The sequence below is a fragment of the Furipterus horrens genome, unplaced genomic scaffold (genome assembly GCF_987537825.1).
Source record: "Furipterus horrens unplaced genomic scaffold, mFurHor1.1.pri manual_scaffold_6, whole genome shotgun sequence".
Classification (NCBI taxonomy): Eukaryota; Metazoa; Chordata; class Mammalia; order Chiroptera; family Furipteridae; genus Furipterus; species Furipterus horrens.
Window position 1 is genome coordinate 119,759,987 of NW_028327176.1, and position 20,588 is coordinate 119,780,574.

The following is a 20,588-nucleotide window of genomic DNA, read 5'->3' on the forward strand; positions in this document are numbered from 1 at the left end:
ATTTCTTTGGATAAATACCCAGAAGTAGAACTGCTGGGTCATCTTGTGCTTTTCTTAACATCTTGAAAACTCAACATTTGGTTGAGAGACTGAGGAAGATAGTATTATTTTTAAATAGTATATTATATTAATATTATTTAGTATTATTAAACTATTATTTTAATATTTTTAAATTATTCTCACTTTATGGTCACTTTTAACATGTAGTTCTAAATTCAGAAAATAAGGGAAATTTGAAGTCTCTTCTTCCCAACTTTGACCTGTCAGAAAAATAAAGAATAATCTTCTCACTATCTTCACACTATCCCAAAGTCTCCTGATCCAGATATTTATCAAATTTGGAAAAAAATATGGCAATTTTATCAAAACAGTTGCGACATAACTGATACTCTAGATCCTCAGCAAGAAGAACAGGATAAGCAAACTTAGTCAAGTTTTATATTCTACCAACTTACAAATAAAAGCATTTAGTGTTGTGAATTTCCATTTAAATTTATCTTGGAACATATATAAAAATAAAATATAAGATGATTCTTGTATATCTGCTCTTTTTCTTTAATGCTAACAAATGAGAACAAATCTAAGATTTTTTCTCAATCCTCAGAGCCACTCTTGGAAGCTCATCTGTTCAGGGCTACACCAAAGACCAGAAGTGAGGGACTGGGGGTTGGCACTTGGCAGTGAACAGAATAAAATCTACTTGAAAGTTCTAATGATTATAGTAAATCATCAAACAAGGATATGTTATAATATATTTATATCTTCAAGCTTCTGCTTTTAGCATGCATCAGGGAAAGTCTTGTACTTAGCTTAGATTTCACTGAAGAACACAATTTTCAATGAGTTAGATCTGACACTTGTTTTTTACTAACTTTTGGCATCTGAATCCAAAAATGACTCCAGTTTTTCTCTATCATGTCAACTTTTTAAGGTACAGAATACCACCCCTTTGTCCCAAAAATTATACAAAATGTAAATACAAAGAAAAATTACCTAAATATACTGTTTATTTAGAGTTACTTTATTCATATAAAGGCTATATATTGTTATTGTAAGTCAAATTGTGTATAAGTATTAAAGTTCTGCTACCACACATACATATTAAGGTATTTTATCTTTTAAAATGACAGGCTAGGAAATGCTAAAATGAGATACTTGAAACAGTCTCCTTCAGTTGGCAAAGCTTTAACAAATTGCTTCATGAGACCTAACTTTATGTGCAGATGTGGGAATATAATGTTCTTTCTGTCAACAAGTGGCTCATGTAGAATGTTTGGATCACGAGGTTTGAGGTCAGATCTTGGAGGCCAACTCAACTCCACCTAGTGCTTCTCACGAGCTCTGCTGTCCCACATACACAGAAAACAGGGATACTTGGTTTATCAATGTTGCTGACCAAGAAGGAAGAAGACCATTCTAAGATCAACAGAGGTGATCCGATTGTGCTTGTGATATTACAACAGATCAATGACTCTTTATGTCTTCATATTCTTCATGAAAACAAACTGAATGGCCAATTGGGACTGTACCAAATAAATTGCCATTGTGGAGGAGGACACACTTCAAGCTCCACTTTGAGCTATTGATGAACAGTCGCCCTTCAGTTGTGTTCTAGATTGTAATTCCCAATTCCTCCATTAAACCATGTATGTTATGGCAATACACAAAGCCACCATCACTTCAAAAGTACTGCAGAAATGCACTTCCTCTTGATCAAAAGTAGAATACCTTCGCTCCTTTTTCAAGCAAGTTTTTCTCATGCAGTCTTGATGCTAGGAGTTCTGAAGCCTCTTTGGATAGTCCCAGATCTCATGCCAAATCATTCAACTCATGCTGCTCAAATCTCTTATGAACTGAGTCATCTTCAATTTCAAAATCTTCATTGTTGCTGTCACTTAGTTCTTCACCATACTCCTGTTTTTTGAAAGAGGATAGTTCAATGAAAACTGGCACTGGGATTTCAGCTGAATGAGGCACTGGGCATATAGCTGATGGTAGACTAGGATACCCTGTTTCACATTTATTTTTCTTGTAATATCCTGACATTTTCACTATACAAAAGTAACAGTCACTTGAATGCTCTCTGGGTTCTCGCCAAACCCTAGGTATACCAAATGGCAATTTAACACATGTTCTCTTCGTCCACATCCATAAACTCTCCACACACTGCTTGCACACCTTGTGAGGGGCCCAAGACTTATCTTGATCACCAAGTTTTACTTTAAAATATGCAAAATAGGCTTGCCTGACAAATGCGCTGATGTTTGTCCTTTGGGAATGGTGAAACTGCCACAGATATAACAAAACAAATCAGGGTTGTTTAGGCACTTATGACAAGAAATAGCAGAGGCAGACATGATCTGAAGGAAAGGAAATAAGTATGTATGTAAATGAAAAAATAAATTTCGCTAACTCCTTGTATACAAACAAGAACTCAGACTAAACTTTGGTATGCAATTCACTATATAGAGCAGCACACAACCTCTCACCACACTGTCTCATGTGTAACTGAATAGCCTAGACAAGTATGAACCTGTCGCTGGTCTCCAAGATTGTCCCCCACCCTCCCCACTTGAGGGAGGTTTGCTCTCAGCAACAGGAGAGCACTAGTGCTTCCCTCGATCCAGGCTCGATCCAGCCTAGAGTGGTCATATTAAGATAAGCTGTAGAGAAAAACTTGATGTGATAAAAGAAAACTAACTGCAGTTTTGAAATCAGCATGCCTATCTAAGTCTAAAACAGCTGAAAAATTGAACTCTACAGGAATCATGTTAAAAATTGTTACCCTGTGTTTTTATTCCCATTCTCCTGCCTAAAATAGACATATATATAAGGGTTCTGTCCCAGAGTCCATACTCTGCTTCTTGTCTCATCTGTGGGTGCCCAGTTCATCTCAGAGAAAGCCCCCATCTTTACCGAAACCTGGTGAGTGACTAGAACAGCTATGATGAGGAGACAGTAAATGAAAGCTGGTTCTTCTTCCAGCCTATGTCCTCAAGTACATTCCCCATTCTTCTCAGCATAGAAGTCAAAGTTCTAACAATGACCAAAAAAAAAAAAAAAACAAAAAACAAAAAAAAAAAAACTACAGATAACCCTTCATTCCCATCTGTCTTCACCTCCTACTCTTCTTCCCTTACCTGACCTACCCCAGCCATACCATCTCCTTTCATACCTCAGGGCTTCTGCACCAACTGATCCTTCTGCCTCAAAGCCTTTTTCATCAGAAATCTGCTTGGTTCACTCCCTTAGTAACTTCCAATTTGCTCAGAAAGGCCAACACCAACTCTCCTGTTTAAGGCTGGCCACCTGCCAGCTCTCTAGCACATTTACCTTCCTTTATCACTCTCTATAGCACCTATCTTCTGTTCCATAAAATGCATATATTTATTACCTTTATTATATGCCCCCCTCACTAGAAGCATCAAGCAAGCAGGAATTCTGAGTCTTTGCTCACTTATGTATCTCCAGCATCTAGAAGAGTACCTGGTATGTTGTAAGCACCTAATAAATATTGAACGAGCAGATTTATTTTACAGCAATTAGAAGAGTGATTTCTATATATCAAGCACTGTTCTAAGTACTGTATAAATATTAAGTAATTTAAACCATGCTAAATACCCTACAGAGAAGGAGTTGTTATCCCCATTTTATAGAAAACTGAGGTACAGCGAGGTTAAGTTACATTGTCTGAAGTCACACAACTAGTAAGTAGCACAGCCCCTTCACACTCCTAACATGCTCTCTGCTAAATGAGCGAATGAAACATGGTGGAATCTCCATTTCTGGCACTTTGTCTTAAGCTTTCTACTATGACTAAATTGCCCCAGTGTTTGATAGCAACCTAATTGTCACTGTGCTGGCCCTTTGTTCCCCTGGAAGGGGAACTTGCAGTTTTTTTAAGTCTCCAGGAGCTGGTTTCAGGGAGATAAAATCAAGTAGATAGGGGCAGGTCACAAATACAAAAAGGATCAGAATAGAATAGGCTGTGGAAATGGGTCTCAGGCCCATTGGGTCAGCTACAGACCCTTCCTGTGGATCAAGCTTATCATGCTTCTGCTAGACTGGGGGCTGCTTTCAGCTATCACAGGAGCCTAGAGCTACCTGTGGGACAGACTGACACATATTTACATACTAATTTATGCAGCTAGCTATAGCTTTTTGGAATGATTATCTCAATGTTTGGAAAACATTTAGCATGGTTGAAAGGGGGTAATTAGAATTGGGAGAAGGCATATTTTTTACCAATTTTCCATTGAGTCAATACTTAGAGAATTTCTGCTAACAAACAGTTGGAAAAAAAAATCCTGTTGGGTTTTTTTAATTAATGAGTTGGCTTGGTTGAAATTATTCAATTAATTGTTTAAATGCAAATAAATTATTAGAGACATTAAAAATTATTTCATCTTAAATATGTTAAACCATCCCCCTGTCCTCTCATTTGCGTTTTTAATTTGCCTAGTAAATCTTCTTTTAATCAATGCTACCAAAATAAGCGTTACCTAAACTCTAGTGGAATTATCACAAAATGAATTAGTGGAGTCTGAACAGAAGTCATGAATTGTATTTGTGCTCTTAAAGAAGAGTCCACTGAGCCTGCATTTACTATACAAACAAGAAGAGTAAACATATTGGAAGAAGTTGTAAAAATGAAAACTTTCAACAATATGAACAATTTATACTTTGATAAAATACTAATTTGGGATATATAAAGCTAGTCTTTGAAAACTATACCTTCAAGTGACTATCAGATACTCTTCATTGTGATAGCAGGAGGGGAGGGGGCTGTGAAATCCTTGCTTTAATACAATTCCATTCCCTGCCTATCAGGATATGGGGCAGGGAGGTAGGGGAGCAGCAGGAAGTCTCCCCACAGCCACACCTGACAAGAAGCTGTGACAGACACAGCTGTAGAGCCAGGCTAGCTTGTGAGCCTGACAGCATTTTTTCCTTGGAAGCTTCATGGTCTAGCCTGAAAGATAATCAAGGATGAAAAAGGGGAACACCAACAATAGAGAGGACAGAGCTGTTTCTCTCAGCCAAGGAAATCCTCCTTGCTTCAACAGGAGGATCCTCCTCTGTGGGTTCCTTATTCCTTTGGCCTTCAGCCCACTACCTCCACCTCCCACCCCCACTTCAGTCTGAATAAATTTACCTTCAGCACACCATGCTCTAGGACTTCTTCTTCCTTTTTTTATTTTACATATTTGAAACACAACTTTATTCTGATTCTAAATGAAAAGGAATGGAAATGACAGTAACAAGCTTTCACCACTGAATATTGTGATGCGGCTGCAGCGGTCTTATATTTGAAACTCAATAAGGAAACAATTGCATTCCAGAACAGCTAAATATGCAGGTTCAAAAAATGATGGCACTTTTTAACTGCCACATTCCAAAATCCATTTGTCTCCTTCAGCATCCCAGAGATCAAGCACAGGTTCTGCTCAGCTGTGTAATAAATGGCAAACACGCTGCACCACTGACATCACAGGACGGTTGCTCTACAACTGCACTCCAGCTTCCCTTTCTCGAAGGCCGTGCTCCTCATCTGGGAGAGTGGTGGTCAGAGCAACCTCGCGGTCATGCTCACACTGTTGCCATAGCTGGGTCCATGACAACCTCTGGTGGGGCAGGAACAGGCATGGTGACAGACTCCAAGTTAGGGTGTCCAGTTAGTTTCCAGCAAGCCAGAGGAAGGGCTTTTCAAACCCATAGTTACTTTTGGCAGGAATGCTGTAGTACTGAAGATTCTTTTTTCAGTGGAGACAGTTGACTTTGCCTTAACTTTTCTGTTTTTAATATCCACTTTGTTGCCACAGAGCCAATGGGGATGTTTTCATACATTCATGCCCAAGCTCTATGCCAGTTAGGCACATTCTTGTAACTCTCGAAGTTACATCAAACATTATAATGGCGCTCTGGGCTTGGATATAATGGCCATTTCTCAGTCCACCAAACTTCTCCTGGCCAGCTGTGTCGCACGTGTTGAAGTTAATAGGCCCTCTATTGGTGTAGAACGTGAGGGGATGGACCTCAACAATCAGGATGGCTATATACTCCTTCTCAAATTCACCAACCAGATTACATTTCATGACTGTCGTTTTCCCAGTCCCACCATCACCAACCAATACAAGTTTGAAATGAACTTGGGATTCTCCTTGGGAGGCCATGGTGATGTCACTTCCAGAAGCATCTCAGGGCCCATGTGACTGAGAGCTGGAAAGATGGCAGAAGCATAGTTCTACTCCAGGACTCCCTTTGTCTAGATTCTACAAAAGGTCAACTTGCTGTGGTTATTTCACTTTACATCCACTCAGGCATCCCATGCAGCTTCAGAAATGGTGAGGATTATAGTTTCTCTAAGGAATTCTTTTCTGGGGCAGAGCCTTACTTCTAAATAGACAGTTATTTTTGCTCAGAACCTACCTTTTGTTGATGTCCTGTAAAGTCAATGTATGAGTCTATATGTCCATGGCTGTAGTACTAACTGTGCACAGGATGCTTTATTAGTTAAAATGTGTATCAGTCCTCTTCATATGTTGTTATATTACTACCATGATCTCCAAATCAAGTGTCATGTTGCCAGGTAGGAATAAGTCCACAACCAAATAAAAGAACAGGAGATCAGAGTAGGGTTTCAAGTTACTGTGACAGGTCAGTTCACTCCTACACTAAGTGAGTTTCCAGATCAGTCCATCACTGATCAGAGTTGTTTGGCAGGCATGCATAATGGGGCACAATGTGAGCGCAGGTGTTTGGTACAAGTAATGTTCCAAATGCTACTATAGGCAAATAATAATGGTGGCTTATGTACAATAGGAGCCATTCCTGTCTGAATTAAAGGCTAGATGTACCAAGAGAAGGCATTTTCTCTCTGACAGGCTTCAGAGAAACAGATCGAGATGAGAACATAGCTTGGTGAATAACACAACAGAAAAACAGATTGTGATAAAGACAAGGGATATCCCAAGTACTCCTTGGATTCAGCTTTCAGGATAATTCACCATTAAATCATTGATAAATATTTAGCATGTGCTATGTCTTATGCTTAGGGTTCATAAAAATTGATGTTCTAAACATTTAGAAATTTCCTAAAGTTTTCTTGTTTTATCCTCATCTCAGTTTTTAAGCTAGTAGGTATAGAAGATATGTTCCTTCTTAATCTTTTGTTTAATGGCTCAAATGAGCAACAGACAAGAGGAGCTCATTAAATTACTTCAAGGTTATCTATAAATAGGCCCTTCATCTTACTCAATTTAAGAGTATGCTTGATTTATAGCATGACTGGCCTTGAATGATTGATTTTGATGGATAACTAGAAACAATTAACTAGATACATAAATAAATATCCCAGAATCTTGACAGATTTCATAAAGGATCCATTATAAAGATTCACATAGCTAATAAAATTGAAGCTATTAAAATAAATGATTTTGCATATATTTGATTTTTCTTTGCGGTCTGAATGTTTAAGAGGGCAGAAATCTTCAAATTTTCCTTCAATTTAGAAAGCATTATTAATGTATTTTACGATGTCATTGTTTGACATACTTTGGGAATAGTTAACATTTTATGTTTATCAGATATTGCACTGAGAGTTGATACATGCTTTCTATTTGTGGTGGTATGCTTTGTTAATACAGCCTCCTGTAGATGTTCATTCTTAGATTTTTGTCTCTCCTTTTTTTTGGTAAGCCTATGTGACTGAGTACCAATATCAGTTCTAGAAGCTTTTATGCAAGTTCACATAAAAGTATGTGTGGAAGTGTATGTGCTAATGCTTGTGCAAGATGCACCAAGTGATGTGTGGTTTTTTTGCCTCTCAAAGCTTATGAAAGGGTATCACTTCTGTTACCACAGAGTACACCAACACCAATACACATACTAGAGTAATGGGGAAAATGTACAATCTTAGCTTTAAATATGCACTTTGATTCTTGTAATGGAGAACAGTTAAGAGACTGTTTTGAATCAAAATGGCTCCTGTTCAACCAGGACTTCTAGAAGGAAGATGTGTCGGGTGACCAAGAAAGCATGTGGATTTCTCCCAGTGGCATATGGAGGTCTGCAAAAGAGTCCATAGTTTATGGATGTGGAAAGAAAGCAAGATAGTATCTAATTCCTGCTGGACTTCACTACTACCAAGCCCATAGTTTTCTCCTTGTAAAAGCTGTAGTTCCAAAAGGTTTCTATTTCTTCCAAGTTATGCCTACTGTTTTCACATTCTACCAATAAAGGAAGAGTCCTCCCCACTGGATAGCTCAACAGTTGAGGCTCTCAGGATTCCACCCCTCCATCAACCTCTGCCTTCCCCATTATTAAGTAAATAAAACATTGGCTGCTTCTGCTTGGCCTTCAGGAGCCACTTTGGCTTCACCCTGAAGTTTCTTCCAAAAACCAAAACATTGGCGATTTCACCTAAAGCATGCTCAAACAAAAGGAATAAACTGTCACCAACCTGTCTTAAGAAACTTTCTTAACCAATGGTAAAAATACTGTTGTTCTAAGAAGATAGTAAAAAGAGAAGAGAGATTATCAAATGACTCCAAATGAAAACAAAATTGTTCAGTGCTATAAATCATAGGAGTAAAATTGGGTAATTACTGCTACTGTCCTATAGCTTAGTTTAATCAAAATTAGTATACACTGACATCACCAAGACATCTTACAGGAAGAAACCATTCACTTTCCATTGCAATTAGTGTCAATAATACTAAATAGGCAAGTTAGAAAAATATCATAAGCCAATTAACATATTCCAATTTTTCTAATACCTAGTTCTTTAGAATTTTTATCTTAATGGGTTGATAAAGCAATATGCTAATTGGGTTTTGCTGAAACTAAAGTTTTGAAGTAAAGGAGATTTCAACGAATATTTCTTGAGGGTCTGCCTGGGAAGAGAACTTATAACAATGGGTCAGGAGTTTCTCAAGGATCCACCACTCAGCACATGTCCTACATCATTTTCGAGTATGTATGTCTTACTATCTCCTTTATGTCTGCATGGTTATGGTATTCAGTATACAGTTGTAAAGTGAATTCATGAAAAGCAGAATACCTATTAGTGAAGTAAATGTTGCAGAGCAGTTAGTTATGCTAAACAATGCAAACCCTAAAGGAAGAGGGAAGAGACAGAGTTTCTTGAAGCCACAGGATCTCTTAATATAAGAGCAACTTTTTGGTCCAAGAAGGATCAGCTGTAAGGGCAGAGACATAAGTTCCCAGTGAGAAAAGTAAAAAGTTCTGAAAGTTCTCCAAGAGCACACCTAGTCCTGACCTCTCGACCTCTTAGTAGCACAGAAAGCATCTGTCTTAGTCAGCTCAGGCTGTTATAACAAAATACTGCAGACTGGGTGGCTTAAACAACAAATGTTTATTTCTCACAGTCCTTGAGGTGAGAAGTTCAAGGTCACAGTGCCAGCTGATTGGTTCCCTAGCGAGGGCCTTCTTCCTTTCGTGAAGATGAGTGCATTCCCACTGTGTCCCCACATGGTGAAGAGAGAAACTGTGCTTGCTGGGTCTTCTCTTTTCTTATAAGGGCAATAATTTTATGATGAAGACCCACCCTCATGACTTCATCTAAACCTGACAACTTCCCAAAGGCCCCATCTCCAAGCACTATCAGAGTTTCAACATGTGGATTTTGGAGGGAAGCAAATATTCAGTCCATTACACTATCCTAACTCTTGTCTTGTCACAGGTGTCTACCTCAACCCAAAAGACAAATAATCCCAAAAGAAGAAAAGATTTACTTTATAGTCAACCTGACTGGTGTGTACCAATTTCTTAAGGCCAGGGATATCTCTTGATTGAAATACATTATTTGTTTGTTCTAAGGAATATTATTTAAAAGAAAAACCCATTGCCCTTGCATGTTCTCTTACTATAAAACTAATAGAATGAGTTAATTTTATTTCTGGTAGCAAAGTTAATTGTATTTTTTTGTTTTTATTATTGATATATTTATTTAAGTATTAATATTTTTTAGTTTTTTGTTTTTTAATTTCAGTTTACATTTAATATTATTTTGTATTAACTTCAGGTGTACAGCATATTAATTAGACAATCATATACTTTACAACAAAGTGTTCTCCTGATATTCCCAGTACCACCTGGCATCATACATAGTTATTATAATATTATTGACTATATTCCCTATGCCATACTTTACACTCTGGGACTCTTTTGTAACTACCAATTTATACTTCTTAATCCCTTCACCTTTTTTACCCAATCTCCCAACTGCCCTCCCCTCTGGCAACCATTAGTTTGTTCTCTGAATCTATGAGTTTGTTTCTCTTTTGCTTGTTCATTTATTTTATTCTATAGATTTCACATGTAAGTGAAATCATATGGAATTTGTCTCTGTCTGACTTATTTAACTTAGCATAATACACTCTGGGTCCCTCTACATTGTCACAAATGTTAAGATTTTATTCTTTTTACAGCCAAGTAATATTCCATTATATATATACCTATCTCACAGCTTTGTCATCCACTCATCTATTGATGGGTACTTGGGTTGCTTCCATATCTTGGCCATTGTAAATTAAGCTGCAGTGAACATGGAAGTGTATATATCCTTTCAAATTAGTGTTTTGGATTTCTTCAGATATATACCCAGAATCGAATTGGAGTTGCTGGGTCCTAAGGCAGTTCCATTTTCAATTTTTTTGAGGGACCTTTTGAAGACTTTCTTGGTGTTCCCACTTAGATGTGATTTAGGGCTTTCAGCTTCAGTTCCAAGTTGAACTGGTTCATTTGTGATTATTTGGCAAAATCATAGCACAATAAATATCTGGGTTCAGATCAAGGTGCAGCAAACTGTTTCAATTTTTCTAACTTGGAGTTCATGGTTAAGAGGTTTAGTTCTAATCCCTGCTATAAACACATGTAGCTGGACACAGACACACCCATGTAAAAACTTCAAACCCATTAAGGTATAATTTGGCTTGGGGTGGGGGTGGGTAGACAACCAAAAAGAAATTAGTGAGCCTGCTTTCTCTTCCTAACAAATGGAAGGGGAGAATATGAAGGAAGCCCCATGACATTCACTGCCAACTTGGGCACCTCAGAGAGACCAATGCTGTGGCTCTGCCATGTAGGGACACCCCCATGGCAGGTAGAGTCATGCTTCACCCTGATGTAAGACATGATTTGAAGAACACAAAACATGAGCACAGAGGGATCACCTGAGTGTCTCTCTCCTATCAGATGGGCATTACAGCTCTTAACAGCCACCAACCCCACCCTAAGTGTCTAAAATCACTACCAGAGGACAGAAGCTCATCACAGCACTCCACCGGCAGCTAGGATGCACAGGACCACCACTAGACTGAGCTGTGGGGGGAAACCCAGACTGTCCTGTGTTCCCAACTTTTGTAGCGCTGCTCTTCACCCCAACAAGGAGCACCCAGTCCCTTCCCCCGGCCCATATGCTCTCAACAGGTGGCCCCAACACCTAATAAAAATCTGTCCCTGATCTTTCTTTGGTAACAAATTATAAATCAGTCATTTGGAATGGAAGATTTTCAGTCTACTCCCCTCCCTATGCCCCTCTGAGGAGCCTTTGGGATAAATGAAACTGTCATATGAAGTGTGATTAAATGAATTACTTTTCAGAGGGAGATTTACATTTTAACAAGTGTGAAAAAACTTGAAAGGATAAATTATTTCTAGAAAAATTTCATGAATCACCCAACAAAAAGCAGGAGGACCTCAGGAGGCACTGGATTTTCCTGCTGCTCCTGAAATGAATTCATTTTTCAGTGTCTTCCTGAGCCTTCCAGCCAATGAGGCCAGCACAGTCACACTGGCTTTCAAACCATCCCAATCACGCTTTCCCTAAGGCCGGAACTACTGGCGCCCTTCGCACCTTGTTCTGGTCTCCTCATCCTCACTCCCCTCCCCTCTGCTATGTCCCCCTGCCCTACACACCCCCACTTAGTGTCTGCTAAACAATTTAGTAAAGTTCTGTAATATTCTCACCACCAATTCCCTGCAGACATGATTCAGGTACAGTAGTCCCTCTCTATATCACGGTTCACTTATCGTGGCCTCACTGTAATCTGGGATTTTTTAAAATACTATATTTAATTATTTATCATGGATTTTCACTATATTGCGGAATTTTGTAGTACTGTATATGTATGTTGTTAAAGTTATGTAGGTTTAAGAGTGTAGAATATGTTTAAGAACATAAGTAGTGTTTATAAAAGTGTGGAAAAGGTTAATAAGGGAGTGGGAAAGGTTAATAAGGTACTGGGAATGGTTTATAAGTGTATGGGAAGGGTTTATAAAGCCTTAAAATATATATAAATACTAAAATAAATGTAAGGTTCCTACTTCACAGATTTTAACCTATCATGGGGGCGTCTAGAACATAATACCCATGATAAGTGAGGGAATATGTATTGATATGTGAACTCCAGGTCAAATCAGTCCCTTTGATAAAAAGTTATTCCTTCAAATTCTCTTCTAATATGCTAACAGTTAATATACCATACTAAAAAGTAAGAAATGTGAAGGTAAGCTAAATTGATGATGGCATCTGATAGTCTCTAAGTAATGGTTAGTAAGCATGTGTTTAGGGTCTTCTTCTGCTCTTTCAAAAAACAAAAATCAAAAGAGGATTTATTTTTGTATATTTATTTCTATTTTCTGATTTAAATGTGGAGCCATCTCAACATCTTAATTTCATTTCCTTAATAAGTATTGTACTAGTAGAACTTTACAAATTACAAAGAATTATAACTGCAACCCTTCTGACTGATGTCTTTCTTGGCAATTTACAACCACTTTATGTCACACATCCTTTCCCTGCAGGGATTATGTGAGAAGGCATGTTGGCCTGCTGCTCTATGTTATTGTAAGTGTGCACAAGCACACAAAAAGGAGCAAAAGTAACTGAAAATTGATTATGTTGATATCTGAAGAAAGGCAATAGCTCTAATTTTGTACGTCTAATTAACCACAGCTCTTCAAAAACTGCTGCAAATGTCATGGGGTTTATAACGTCAGCATTTCATCTTCACAAAAATGCTATTTGATGGCATAAAACTAGAAAAAAACTAATGGCCACAGCAGACAGCTTGTAGATTAGACAAAGGTCACTGTGTTTTAATGAATGGTGCTCTTAATTAATGAGAAAACAACTAGAACATGAGCTGTTAGGTATTGTGAATTTGTGCCCCCCCCCCAAATCAATCAATCTTTACTTAAATCCACCTTGAGTAACTCGAGACACAAAATAACTGCAAGAATAGAATTAAAATCTCAAATTATACAACAAAATCATATATATCAACGAAAGAGCATCACAGTTTCCTGGTATGACATATAAAGATTCTTCCTTCATATCTAGAAAAGAGGGTTAAGGCTAAGTTAGTATTCTCTTTTTTATTATTATACTTTATTGATTATGGTGTTACAGTTGTCCCAATTTTTCCCCCTTTGTCGTCCTCTACCCAACACCCCCCACTCTGTCAGGCAACCCTGTGCTATTTTTCATGGCCATGGGTCATTCGCATAAGTTCTTTGGCTACTCCATTTCCTATACTGTATTTTACATCCCCATCACTATTCTGTAACGGCCAATTTGTACTTCTTAATCCCATAATCTCTTCACCCATTCCCTACCCCACCCCCTCCAATCTGGCAACCATCAAAACACTCTGTATATCCATTATTCTGTCTCTTCTTCTTTGCTTAGTATGTTTTTTAGATTTAGTTGTTGATAGCTGTGAATTTATTGCCATTTTAATGTTCATAGTTTTGATCTCCTTCTTTTTCTTAAATAAGTCCCTTTAACATTTCATACAATAATGGTTTGATGATGATGAACTCCTTTAGTTTCTTTCTTGTCTGGGCAGCTCCATCCACCCTTTTATTGTAAGTGATAGCTTTGCTGGGTAGAGCAATTTTGGCTGTAGGCCCTTACATTTCATGACTTTGAATATTTCTTGCCAGTCCCTACTAACCTGCAAAGTTTCTTTTAAAAAATCAACTGATAGTCTTATGGGAACTCCCCTATAGGTAACTAACTGCTTTTCCCTTGCTGCTTTTAAGATTCTTGTTTTATCTTTAACCTTTGGCATTTTAATTACGTTATGTCTTGGAGTGGGCCTCTTTGTGTTTATCTTGTTTGGAACTCTCTGTGCTTCCTGGATTTGCATGTCTATTTCCTTCACCAAACTAGGGAAGTTTTCTTTCATTATTTTTTCAAATAGATTTCCGATTTCTTGTTTTCTTTTTTTCTCTTCTCCTTCTGGCACCCCTATAATGTGAATGTTGGAATGCTTGAAGTTGTTCCATATACTGCTTATACTATCCTCATTTTTTGGATTTTTTTTTTTCTGTTGTGCTGATTTCTTGTTTTTTGCTTCCTTATGTCCCGAGTCATTAGTTTGATTCTCAGCTTCATCCACTTTACTGTTGTTTCTTTGTAAATTATTCTTTATTTCAGTTAGTGTATCCTTCATTTCTGACTGGATATTTTTTATGCTGCTGAGGTCCTTGAACATCCTCGCTAAGTTCCTTGAATATTCTTATAACCAGTGTTTTGAACTCTACATCTGATAGATTGCTTATCTCCATTTTGTTTAGTTCTTTTGCTGGAGTTTTGTTCTGTTCTTTCATTTGGGCCATGTTTCTTTGTCTCCTCATTTTGGCCGACTCCCTGCATTTGTTTTTATGTATTAGGAAGAGCTGTTATGACTCCCTGTCTTGGTAGCATGGCCTAATATAGTAGATGTCCTATAGGGTTCAATGGCATAGCCTCCCCTATCACCAAAGCTGGGTACTCAAGGTGCATCCTTCATGTGGGCTGAGTACACACTCCTCTTGTTGTTGGCAGGTCAATAGGAGGGATTTACCCAAGCCAGTCAGCTGAAAGGACTAGCTATGACCACTGGTCACCAACCTCTGCGCTCTGTAAAGGATCAGCTGTGCAGGGGCCATGGTAGTAGTGCTCATACATGGTCTGCAACTGTCCACTGGGTGCATAGACTCTGGGGTTTCCCAGGTGGTTCAGGCCAAGGTCAGGTCCTACTGCTGTTCTTCCCCGGACCACCCTGCATGAGCTATAATGCAATCTGTGGTGGCTGCTACTTATGCTGGTCTTGGGACTCCCAGGTAAAGCCAAGCTGTGAATCTATGCTGGTTGCTGCTAGTGCCAGGCTTGGGGCACTTAATGTTGCTTGTTTGATAGGATTTAGGAAGTTGCAAAGCATGAGCTAAGATGAGCCATTCATATGGAAAAGTAATGGTTAACAGTTTGCGTGGGCCAGTGAGTTAGGTGGGATGGAGTTTCAAGGGATCTCCAAGGCAGGACAAATAGTATTAGCCAGGCTGATGGAATCTCAGATGTGGCACTTGCCTGCCAGTTCTGTGGCTCCATGGGAAGAGGGCTTATACCAGTGACAATGGCCTCTGCCCATCTTTCTGTCTGAGAGAAAGCAGTCCCCCAGCTCCCACCTTGATGCCAGACACTTCAGTTCCTCCCTGTATGCCACTGGTATCTTTCAAGCTGCTACCCAGTGGTACTAGAGCTCAGTGGATTTTTTAAGGAAAACTGCTTGGGACTCCAGAAATTTCTTCCACCAGCTCAATTCCCAATAGTTTTTGGAGCCAGAAGTTATGGAAACTTACCTTCCTGGCACTGAATCCCTGGGCTGGTAGAGATGATATAAGGCTGGGATGCCTCACTCCTAAGATATCCCTCTCAAATTTTTATCTACCACACATCAATGTGGGACCAACCCATTCCATGTCTCTGGCCCTCCTACCAGTCTGGATGGTTGTGGTTTCTTTAATTTCATAGTTGTCAGACTTCCATTCAACTCAATTTCTGATGATAATGAATGATGATAGTTCTATATTTTAGTTGTAATTTTGATGTGTACAAGAAGGTGAGCCATGTTTACCTATGCTGCCATCTTGACTGGAAGTCTTCAGTATTCTCAATAGATATTCTTGATAGACTAGCTCTACTCCTGTCTCTTTGATTTCTAAATTTCTAGTCTTTAAGAGAATAGGAAAGATGCTCCTTGTTTTACTAAATTTCTGTGAACACAAATGATGAACGATTGAAACTCCTTTAAGATAGGTAATGTAAACATCACCTTTAGTTATACAGTGCTGGCAAAGTTTCTAGGGGCTTCATAAGGTAGGACAGAACCATTGTTAGTAGCACCAACTTTACATTGCAACATTCCCCAAGTATTATAGATCAAGTACTCTGATTTTATTCACTATCTCTTTAGCAATCATTTGAGTAAGTTGCAGGCATCTTATTTTGATTAAAACAAGCAAGAGAAAATCAACTGGTTTATCCTGAGGTACAGTAAGAATGGCATAGAATCTGCCTCAGAGTTGGCCCAACAAGAATCAGAACTACCCATAAATCATTTTCAACTAAACATAAAAGATTTTTGTATTTCTAATTCATTTGAAAATAAAATAAGGAGACCCCTCTCCAAAGGATCATTTAGAGAGCACCATTAAACCAAAATAGAGTGAGATCAGATCTAACATCATATTTAGGAGGAACATATTTCCTCTTATGAGTCTACCCCATTGGTTAAATGATGGGCAATGCCGTTTTCATTAAATTTTTTTGAGATAATTGTAGATTCACATGCAGATGTAAGAAATAATATGAGGTATCCTGTGTACACTTTACCATTTCTTCAAAAAGTAACATTTTACAAATCTGGAGTATAATATCATAACCAGAATAATAATATTGCTACAATCCACAACACTTTTTTAGATTTCTCCAGTTTTGGTTGTACACATTTGTATGTGTGGTTTCAGTTCTGCACAATTTTATTATCTGTGGAGGCTCATGTATCTATCATGAAAATCAAGATACCAAGTAGCTTCATTACAAGGATCCCTCAAACTGCCCTTTAACAACCACACCCAACTCTTCCTTCCCACCTACCCACCACTTTCCCCCAAATCCTCAACTTTTAGCAACCAATAATGTGTTCTGCATTTCTAAAATTTTTAACTTCAAAAATGTTGTATAAATGGAATAATATGATATGTAGCCTTTTATGATTGGCTTTTTTTCAGTCAGCATAATTCTCTTAGAGATCCATTCAAGCTGTCTATGTATCAACAGTTTGTTCATTTTTATTGTTAAGTAGTATACAGTGGTATGGATATACCACAGCTTGTTTAACCCATTCACATGGTGAGAACATATGGAATGTTTTCTGTTTTTGGTCATTATGAACAAATCCACTATGAACAGTTGTTTGTGTACCGGGAAGGGTGGGAGAAAGAGAGGGAGAGAAACATCAACTGGTTGCCTCTTGAATACCCTCAATTGGAGACCTGGCCCCCAAACCCAGGTATGTGATATGATGGGGAATCGAACTGGTGACCTTTTAGTTTGCAGGCTGGTACTCAATCCACAGAGCCACACCATCCAGGGAATAACTGTATATTTATAAGGAACTTATAAATCAGATTGTTTTTCAGACAAGTGGTACCATTTTACATTCCCACCATGTGGATGATCAAGTTTCCCTGCCTTCTCCCAGCATTTTATGTTGTCACTATTCTTTATTTTGGCGATTCTGATGTATGTATAATGTTATCTCATTGTAATGTTAATTTGCATTTTCCATATGGCTAATGATGTTGAATATCTTTCCATGTACTGATTTGCTATTCATATATCCTCTTCAATGAAATGTCATTCGAGTCTTTTGCCCATTTTCTAATTGAATTTATTTGGCTTTTCTATTCTTGAGTCCTGAGAAGTTTTATATATTCTAAATACTAGTCCTTTGTCAGATACATAGTTTATAAATGTTTTGTTCCAGACTGTAGTGTATCTTTTCATTCTCTATAAATGAAGTCCAATTCATCAATTTTTCCTTTATTACTTGTGCTTTTGGTGTCAAGTGTAACAACTTCTGCTTAACCCAAATCCCTAAAATTTACTTCTACGTTTTTTACTAAAAGTTTTATAGTTTAACATTTAAGTCCATAGTACACTTAACTTGATTTTTGTATAAGGTGTGATATAGATTGGGGTTCTTTTTTTTTTTTTTGCCTGTTGATGTCCAGTTGCCCCAGCATCATTTGTTGAAGGCTATTTCTTACTTCATTGAATTATTTTTGTACTTTTATTTTTTTTTAATTAATTGAGCATATTTTCCTGGGTGTTTCCAAATTCTCTATTCTGTTCTATTATTCTCCATGTGTCTGTGCCTCCACCAGTACCACACAGTCTTGAATATTGGAGCTATATAGTAGGTCTTAATATCACATTGAGTGATCCCTTTAACTTTATTCTTCCTTGTTGGAATTGCTTTGCCTATTCTAGGACCTGGGCTTTTCCATATTAACTTTAGAGTAAGTTTGTTTATTTCTACAAAAAAAAGAAAAAAGCGTGCTGAGATTTTGATAGGAATTTCTTTAAACCTATAGATCAATTTGGGAAGAGTTGACATTTTTATTATGTTGAGTCTTCCAATTCATGAACATGGCATTTCCATTTATTTAGGTCTTCTCTGATTTCTTTTATCAACATTCTGTAATTTTCAGCATGCATATCCTGTCCAATTTTTGTCGTGCATAGCTAAATGTTTCATTTTCTTTCAAATGGTTACAAATAATGTTGTTTTTATTTATTTATTTTTATTTTCACCCAAGGACATTTTTTTTCATTGCTTTTAGAGAGAGGGGAAGGGAGGGGAGAGATAAACATCAATGTAAGAGAGAAACATCAATTGGTTGCCTCTCGTATGCTCCCCACCCAGGGACTGAACCCACAACCTAAGCACAGCCTTGACCAGAAATCAAACCCACAACCTTTTGGTGTACAGGAGGATGCTCCAACCAACTGAGCCATATCAGCCAGGGCAATAAAATGTTGTGCTTTTAATTTCGGTTTCCACATCCTTGCTATTGGTATACAAAAATGCAATTATATTTTGTATGTTGATCTTCTATGTTATAACTGTACTGTACTCACTTATTAGTTCTAAGAGGGATTTTTTGTGATTCCTTGTAATTTCTCTTCAGACGATTATGTCATGTGCAAATAGAGACTGTTTTATGTCTGTTTTTCCAATTTGTATGCCTTTTATGTCTTATATACTTGCCTTATCAAAGTCGCTATATTATTCAACTCTGTGGAATAAGAGTGATGAATGTAACAGCCTGCCTTGTTCTTTATTTTAGAGGAAAGCATTTAGTCTTTTGCCAACACTTATCACATTAACATTAGGTTTTTTGTATATGTTATTTATTAAACTGAGTAATAAACCTCTATTTCTAACTTGCTTAGAGTTTTCATCATATGTGGAAAACCTGAATCTCCACATGCAGAAGATTGAGATTGCACCCTTATTTAATACCATGTAAAAAAAATTAACTCAAAATGGATTAAAGGCTTAAATGTAAGGTCTAAAACTATAGAAGAGCTTCTTGACATTAATCTAGACAATTATTTTTTTAATACGATCCCAAAAGAACAGGCAACAAAAGCAAAAATAGACAAATGGGATTGCATCCAACTAAAAAGCTTCTGCACAGCAAAGGAAAGAATCAACAGGTGAAAAGACAACCTCCAGAATAGGAGAAAATATTGATAAGGAGATACTATCTAATATATAAAAGAAATGCTCATAACTCAATAGCAAAAAAAAAAACAGAAATAACCCAATTTAAAAATAGGTAAAGGACCTGGATAGACATGTCTCAACAGAAGATATACAAATAGACAGCAGGTAGAGGAAAAGATGATCAACATCACTAATCATGAGGGAAATGAAAATCAAAACTACCATGATATATCATCTCACACTTATCAAAATGTCTACTATCAAAGACAAAATATAAATTCTGGCAAGGGTGTGGAGAAAAGAGAACCCTTGTGTGTTATTGGGAGGAAGTGGTCTTCTCACACTTCCATTCCCCACTTATTCTAAGTCTGTCAATTAGCAATGATTGCCCTTCCCTGGATCAATATAACTTTATTCCTTTTTATTGAAATAAGATACAGATTTCAGGAACCAGGAGAGAGAATCTGTTCAAAGTGGTTTTCACACTTTTATCCCCTATCACACCAGCCTAAGACTGAGGGAGAACTGGGCATGATGGAAACTTTCCACAACTCTCATCTCTCACTGCTGCCAACTCAGTGATGGAGATTTTTGAGGTTATTTTTCTCACAATCTGAAACCCAGCCCTTATAGGAAATACTAAGTAATGGTCTAGCAAGCACAAGAGAATTCTGACTCTAGTATTACTTCCCCAAAAGCAGAAGTTATGGTCCTGTAGTGAAATCCAGTTATAATTTTCGCTTGCTTTACTTGGAAATGAAAGATTTTTTTCCCCCTAACCTCTTTATGAAAAATAATAATAATAATAAGCAGTGAGCAAGATTCCTGAATAAGGGGCCCTGAGTAAAGAATCTGTAGATTTAATTTATCCTGCCTCAGCGCAACATAAAAATGTACAGTGATGGCCTCCCTTACTTTAGAATAATGGTTATATATTTATCACTTTAAAATAATGTTAGCTATTCACATGAAAAAGAAAAACCATGATATGGTAGTACC

General features: G+C 37.6%; 1 protein-coding gene and 1 pseudogene across 2 annotated transcripts in view; one reads left to right on the forward strand and one right to left on the reverse strand.

The window, feature by feature from the left end:
- Positions 1–20,588, forward strand: part of KCNQ5 (potassium voltage-gated channel subfamily Q member 5) — a 538,864-nt gene that overhangs the window by 367,556 nt on the left and 150,720 nt on the right. The gene's annotated exons all lie outside the window — the stretch shown is intronic.
- LOC150007300 (GTP-binding nuclear protein Ran-like) lies at positions 5,505–6,173 on the reverse strand (annotated as a pseudogene).